The following is an 8,190-nucleotide window of genomic DNA, read 5'->3' as shown; positions in this document are numbered from 1 at the left end:
ACCCATGCTCTTCCTCGAGCTCATACACAATCACCTTTGAAACTCCCTCGACATCGAAAATCGAATCTGGGATCTCATTCTAGACATCATCGTTACTAGAATTCTATGCTTGCACCGCAACCTTCCTCGTATAATAATACGACTCCCTATTGATAAGAAAGAATAATAATTCACTAGGTAGACACTCTACTTAATTAGTCTATCAATGATAACTTATACACTACCACGACCCGATTAGTGGTACTCAATCTCAACACCCGTTCCAATACAACTCTCACGGTTGTAATCAGCTCACTACTCGCAGAATCACTGCTGCCTTACTATGGTCCACCACTGACCTACTGTCGTCATTCACATTCCATGAAATCTTAATAGCTAACCATACGGAGTCCATACATGTCGTATCAAATCCTTCTAAGGAGGTAACATAATCACCATTCACGATTCATGAAGAACACTCCTGATTCTGACATACATACATGACATGAAGCAGATAAAATTGCAGAAGAGTTTCGCTCAAAGCAACGATAGCAGGTTAATACCATTCTTAATCATATGCCTTCGATAGAAGACTTAACTCAAAGGTTCGTTTAGTCCTTTTGGAAACATGGTCCTGGCTTATCCCAAGATAGGACCTCCTAAGATAGATAGCCCGTTCATGGCGATTACACGAATTAAATTTTACCAACTACTATTACGGTTGGGTATTGCACAGTCATCAGAAGGAATGTCAATCTTCCAAACCATAATACAACCTTCACAGTTTTAACCATCATTACTGTATTCTTTTGGCACAAACGCCTATAATTATCCTCTTACCTTTAAAGTGTCGGCCACCTCTTTGGCCTTTCCTGATAGTAAAATTTCCTTACAGTCAATGTCTTTTTAACCACCTCCAAATAAATTTTCTACCTTATTTCCGACCACTGCTTGAGTGAAGATATTTTCCTTAAAATCAGATGGGAAAAAAAATATCACCATTTTTTCCATAAGTTATTGCCTCAGTCTGTAGAGGCTAATCACTGTCACGACGGACTCTCAATCATACTTAGAACATCTTTTATCCTAGGCCCTAATTGCCCTGAACAATTTCGACCCTTACTGGTTCGATCCATACTTTCTCGTGGTTTAACACGTGCCCCACTTGGCATCATTATAACTACGTCATATTTCCTTTATCAATATTTTTACTCTTGAGAATTTTGAATATTTCCTTTCTCCTTGTAAAACCTCTAAGGTTATCCTTCAATCGTTCCTCCTGTATTCCCTAGATACAGGGCATATCAAAATACCATTTACTAATACTAGAACCATTGTCTATATACTTCTGAAAAATTTCTCCACTGATTCTTAAAGGTTGTTATTACCTTAATCCTTTCCAATTCATACTGTCAGATTTCATACTATCCCTATTAAGGGTGAAATGTCCACCTTTATGCATTCCCCTAAGATTCATTTTAAGTTACCGATGTTCTATCCTTAATTCCACCTTTAAAAAGGTACATGCATCCTTCCATGGATAACTCAAGTCATATATCCCTGATAAGGGTATCTTATTCAATCATTCCCACCTTGATAGTACATGTCTATTTTCACAATAACGTCTGTATTCAAAATGGGGTCAATAAATATGGCCTCCAAAAGATAACAACGGTTATCCGCTTATCTTGCCTAATTTGGTAACGATAACAAGGATGTTCTGGAAGATATTGGTCGTGTTCAACGTGAACTTCTTCTTAATAATTCCTTATTTACTTTTGTTGTTTATCTCAACAGTCACCTCAATGTTGGGATATCTCTCATACCTGGCGTCTCCCTATCTGGGTATCAAGCCACCGATCTTACACTTCACATTCTTGAAGGTCACTTCCTTCATCCAATTTTCCTAATTTTTTACTTCCTTGTCTCCTTAGTCTATCCGCGTCTCATTATTTATCCTTCGAATTATCTCAAGGTTTCCTCGAATCTTCCCAACTTACAGGGGACAAAATATATGTATCTCTTATGCCCTCAACCATCAATTTTAACTCATGGTGAATCATCATCATCTTGACGATTACATACTTTTCTATTTCTATTGCTATGAGTCTTTAGGGTTTCCTCATACCCAACTCCCTTATCATTCCTCAAACTCTATTGCCATTATATTCCTTTCTCTTATCATTATTTCATGAACCAACACAACATAAGCATTGATTTCAAACATCCCGTCATTCTGGATTCGTGTCCTCAGAACGAATCTTGACAACTTTTTACAACTTAGATTCACAATTCATCATACTCGTCTGCCTTTGTTCTGGCTCTAAAGCTTTTACACTATCTCCATAACCTTGGGAATTACTTTCTCGAAAACAATTGATTGAACTTTAATCAGTTTATTCTAACCTCTGGCTCCGTGCCTTTCTTGATCTTTCACCGGCGGGTGGTTTCTCTCTTAGGAGGGTAAGTGACGAAAACAGTCTTTGATGGTTCATCAATCATTTTGAATCTCAAATGATTCCTATATTTCCTTTAGCCAGGCTCTTGCCTCGGCTGGGTCAGCTTGTTCCTTAGAACTCAGAGAGCTTAGCGACTTAAAGGTCCTGAAAGAATTTCCCACTACATTGTTTCCTCAAGGTGGTGGTTGGGGATAATAGTCTAAGTTCTCTTTTTTTTTTTTCTTTTTTTTTCTTTTTTTTTTTTTTTAGACAGGTCCATGAATTGCCGTATAGGGGTACCATCTCGGGTCTCCTTTCCTTACTCGACTTTTGTTTCCTCAGTCTAAATGTTTCTTCCTACTCCCCATAATTGGAGTCATCTTTTAATTTAAAATCTTCATTTTCCACTTTATTATTTTCCGGGTTCTTTATATCTTAATTGCGGCCTCCCCGATTATCATGTTCAAGGTTTGCCCTTAATCTTATTCCTTGTGGGGGCATATTACTTGGAAAATTTTGAGAATCTCCGGATATTTGTCTTACTTACTTTGCTTAAGTCTTCCCCTCGTTTAGTCCTTGCACGATTGTAAATTATGAATTCTTAAGTTCGATAAACTTCATGACACTCTCTTAAGTGTTAATAGAGCAATTAACAATGTGATTTATCACAATTAAACTGACCTGAACTGAAATTAACGAATATATACATAACCATTTGTTCGAGGGTACAACAACTGAACATACTAAAGAGGATTACATCATATGAACTTATCGCTCCTATCCCAAAAGTACTACCATAGATAGTCATCTCGTCATTAAAACTAATCATTCATAACTTAGGCTAATCCTCCAAAAGCGGTGCTACATGAGACCCTTGGTTGATTGCTCTGGCTCTGCACACTACCATGGATTAAGAGGTGCGAGCACGCACAACATCCCTAACCTGCTCCATCACAGAGGTGATGAGGTCTAAGATAGTCGCAAGTAGAGCTGGATCAACCTGACCCTCAAGATGGCCTCTAGCTGTAACACGGGTGGTAGCCTCAATCCTTTCCATGCTATACGCTAATCCTGCCGGAAGTATCCCACCCTCAATCCTTGGTGCAGTAAGTCGATCCAACAGATCACTCCTAACATTCCTGGCCTCTGACAGGCCACCCAAAGTCATATGATAATCAGCGATAAGAGAAGCCTGAGTGGTAGCATCTAGCAGTCCATGGGGGACAGGTGGTGCAGACCCAGGAGATCCAAATGGATAACCAAGCACGGTATCAGGTGACAATGGTGCAGGGGATAAAGGTGGCATTTCCTCAGTATATGCTGGGCTCTGTACAGGGGAGGGAACAGGAACTGGTGGAACCTCATGGATGTCTACAGGAGCCTCTGGAAGAGGGTCTGATACTGGTATAATTGGGGTCGTGGAAGGCCCCACTCCTTCTGCCCTCATTAACCTTTGTGCCCTTGGTAACTCTTCATTCTCTAGGGCCACCCTCGCGGCCATTCTAGCTCTGGTAGTCGCCCTGACTACGGTCATCTGTTCCTCAACGGTCCTCTCTTCATTCTCATCAGGATCCTCCATGAGATCCTCCTCAGCCACAATCCTTTCCGGAATAACATCCTCAACCGCAGCATTCTCTATCTGAACCTCATCCGGTCCCTCATTAGGGTACTCCATCGGATTCACAATTTGATCTCCAACTTGTAATAAAACATCCTCATGCTGATGCTCCTGAACCTCAAGGTTTGGTGCCCCGCTGCCCTATACGAGAACAAACTATGTTACTATCACGATACCTATAAGGGTTCCCATAAGGGTTTTAACTGTCAGTGCTACGTTAGGTAGCCCGACTATGAACTTGGCAAGAGTTCTTATTATCTTAGTGAACTTATTATCTTAACGTCCCATCATCTCTGAGGTTTATAACGCTTAGCTCTGATACCATTTCTGTAACACCCCCAGATCCGGGGTCGGGGATCCGGGTTGTCACGAGATCCATTTCCCTTAATAACACCCAATCTTAATGCACAATCAACTACTCTGTACTGTGACCCCACAATAAACACACACCACACGTTATAGTCTCAGAGATGAACATCCACAAATAATCACAAGTCGTTTTATTCCACAATTATAAGTCAATACACCTTAAAAGGGTTCTGAATAAATTTACATTTCTTTGCCATTATTACAATTCATAAGTATACATAAATCTGGTACATCAAAAGTTGAAGCCTAGTCTATTGGTAGTTCCCTACCTCAGCTACAGTGACTTCAATGCCTATAGGAAGCTGCGGAACGCTTCCTATCCGCTCGCGAATTGGGAGCTTGGTCCTGTTCATCTTATCTATCTGATGTTGTGTGATGAAAGAAGAAAGCAAGGGTGAGCAGCAAGCCCACCAAAATAATATGTATAATGATTAACAATATATGAGTCTACTCATAATACTCATGAAAGTCTTGGTCAAAAGAAATGAACCAAGTTGATAACTTAATGCGATGAAGTCGCAAAATATTCAGTATATATATATACATATATACTTTTCAAAATATTGGAAGTCCTCTTCCATGCATAATATACACAAAATCCCAGTGTATAACTATATATAAAAAAATATCGTTGCAAGGTGATCTCATATATCTAACCTTGTCTCAATGTTTTTCTGAAAATCTTTGTCATACATAAGACAATTATTAATTAGATATAAGTTTAAAAGATGAAGTTACCAAATACTTCACTACACTTATATCATTCCCAAATACTACTTGAACTACCACCGTTCAAGTTACAATCAATTTCAAAAGTTCATCCCACTGATGAGACCACAAGATAAGACTTGAATAGATTCAATCTTTGAAATATTATTGAATGAAAAAGTTATGAGATACTTTCTTTAGTCCCGATATATATATATCCACACATATATACCCCTTTAAACATTTCCTGGAACCTCTGTTATGTAAAGTATGAACAGAGTTTGAAACATCCAATGAATTTTGGGAAAGGAAAAGAATTTTGGCATAAACCCGATATCTTGCTGATCAGGCAAAGATACCAATAAGTAACCTTTTCTACCAGTAGATGGATGAATTCCTCACCGGTCATCACCCTGGCCGCATTAGGACCTCGCGCTCGACCGTACCCCGGTCCCTCACGCGTTGATGGACTGCCACCCAGCCACTTACACAATAATAGACCGTACCCCGGCCTGTCGCTTATGCCGACTCAATGAGATGGGCTTACTTCCCGAACGTTGGGCAAGTAATCAATTCATTTACCAAATCTGCAACCTCGTTGCGAATATAAAATACACCACAGAGCCGGATTCCCCAGGTTTTGAGCGAGTATTTAAATCCCCTTAAAAAGGAAGATCTTAAATATAAAAATGAGTTTTGGGATCCACTCTGACTTTTAAAAATCATTTTGAAGACTCGAAAACACTTTAAAGAGTGTTTGGAGTAAGGCTGATTTAATGAAGTAAATCAGTCCCCAGAATTTTTAGAAGTGACTGAATATTATTATTTAATATAATATTCCCATAAAGAATAATCTTTATAAAATAATAGAAGTAGAAGTATTAAAACTTATACTTGAAACGAGTATTAAATAACCCAAGATATACTTATATGAAAGTATTATCTTTATTTGAATAATCGAAAATAAGTTTGATTATTGACATCTTATTCTTTAATAAAATAAAGAATATATTTCAGCAAATAATCGGAGTCATAGATCCTCAAATGAATATTCAAATAATATTCAATAATTAAAATAAGCTGAGTCATAATACCTCGAATGAATATTATAAATAATATTCATTAAATAAAATAAAAGGAGTCATAAGCCCTCGAATAATATTCGAAATAATATTCAAATATAAAATAGAGTTTAAAGTTATCGAATAAATCTTATTCGATTAATAGTTTGGAAAAGTATAACCATATATATATATAAATATATATATAAATAAATATCCATATCCATATATATAAAATCTACTCGGGATCCTCGACTCCCGGTTTTTGAAAACATTTTCACCTTTGAGTCCCTATACTAAGGGTATATGCAAGATACAACTATCCTCTAGCATAGGTATTATCAAATAAACCAACAGATATATATCTCAAGAATATAAAACAGGCATGCATATATACCATATCACATGCTACAATATATCGCAACATTTGCTAAATAACAATCATGCAATATCACAAGATAATGCATTAACATACATTTACATCACAACAACAGTGTATCGGATAGAATACTTGCCTGAGCGACTTGGGGGTGAGAAAGGCTCGGGACGAGTCTGGTAACCTATAAACAACAAGTAAGTTGGAATTAAACCAAAATCACTTGTAAATCTATACTTTAACTAACTTAGACTCTAACGCTTGTTTTGCGCTCACCGATTTGCTTAAGTCACTCGGGTACCCTCGGCTCCACCATTTTTAATAATTTAACCTTTACGAGTTTTAAAGTGATTCCTTCGCGAATGACTTACCAACTGCCTAACACACTTACCATAAATGTTTCACACATTAATTAACCATTTTTGGTCTTTAACCTACATTCCAAAGTAAGGCGAGGGAAAAAGTTTCGTTCGCGAAACGCCGTTACTTGAAACGGTCGTTTCTCCTAAACCGTAAATCGGAATCGAACGAACTACATATCAAAACGAAGCTCGTAACATGAGCTATCTAAACATGGCAGTGGTCACAATCTAGCAGGGGGTTCTCGGGTCCTAATGCTATGCACAAAAACAGTCCAAAGAAAATCGGACGTTACGACGGCTATGTTTACGCGATTTCCAATATTTTAAACCATTCAAACCCATTCCAAATCAACCCCAAATCCAACCTCAAATCCATCATACAACAAACATCCATCCTTATCACATCATAACAACCCCAACCAATTTAATTTAATCATTCATACTTATGCCTAAACTTAACTTTAATCATACTTAAGTTCTTTTAATCAAAACCACAACATTTACCATTTATACTTATTCCTCACATGAACTAAAAGCTTTACTTAGGTTCTTTAACTAATTACCAAGATTTACAACTCCAACAATGCAACAAAACCAACTAATCTCTACAACTCAACCAAACTTCAACCAATCAAGCATCATGCTTCACATATGCTATATCAAACACATTCAATCCTAATTACTCAAAACTAAAGCTAGGGTTTGTAGTTTATACCTTCCTTGGAGAGTGGAGAATCAAGAGGATGGCTTGGAATCACCTTTAAAGCCCTTATCCAAGCTTAATCTAAACAAAACTTCAAGAACACAAATTTTAGTTCTTGAAAACACTATTCACCATCTTCTTTGATGATTTATAGAAAAAGATTGGCTTGGAATTAGAAGCTTAAACTTATAGGAAGTATGTAACTTAACTAGGAGAAGCTAGGATAATTACCTTGGAAAATAACAAGTGGAGGAGCTTGGACTTTCAAAATTTAAGAAAACCACCCGAGAGCTTCATGAAGAATGGAGGATTTTGTGTTTTGTTTGATGAAAATGAAATGATTTGCTTGGTTGATTGATTTTTGTATTTGATTTAGCAAATTACTACCTTGCCCTTGAATTTGTGTGGTCCTTATTCAACCACACCTCCTTCCTTCCCATGTCATGCTTACCTCATCCTCATGATGTCATCCTTCCTTCCTTGTCTTCTTTCTATTGGTTGGATGACATCATTCCCATTAATCCCTTTGATTAACTTCCTAATCGTTTGCCTAATGACCGCTGATCTGTTATACGG

This window comes from Apium graveolens, chromosome 9 (assembly GCF_009905375.1).
Source record: "Apium graveolens cultivar Ventura chromosome 9, ASM990537v1, whole genome shotgun sequence".
Lineage (NCBI taxonomy): Eukaryota > Viridiplantae > Streptophyta > Magnoliopsida > Apiales > Apiaceae > Apium > Apium graveolens.
The sequence above is the reverse complement of the archived record's forward strand: the minus strand, read 5'-3'. Positions refer to the sequence as shown.